Source organism: Arachis ipaensis, chromosome B09, assembly GCF_000816755.2.
Source record: "Arachis ipaensis cultivar K30076 chromosome B09, Araip1.1, whole genome shotgun sequence".
Classification (NCBI taxonomy): domain Eukaryota; kingdom Viridiplantae; phylum Streptophyta; class Magnoliopsida; order Fabales; family Fabaceae; genus Arachis; species Arachis ipaensis.
This window is the reverse complement of record NC_029793.2, coordinates 146,412,553-146,412,838: the sequence shown is the minus strand read 5'-3', so window position 1 is coordinate 146,412,838 and position 286 is coordinate 146,412,553.

Here is a 286-nt window from a genome sequence, read left to right as displayed (position 1 = left end):
CTATTAATTTTCGACAATCAATTATTTCGAGTAAAGAGATACTCTCATACATTCTGTCCCAGAAAAAAAGAGATACCCCCACTCAGAGATGAGGACCGAGGAATTAAGATTTAGGAGTCTAGACTAATCACTGTTCACTGCTGCAATGTTACTGTGCCTAATACGTGTTCGTTATGCGACCACACTTTGACATACACCAACAGTATAATAATGCATGCCATTGCGAAAATGCTTTTGACATCTTCCGTAACAGTGCGTTTTGATTATTTTGTCCACAATTATTCTA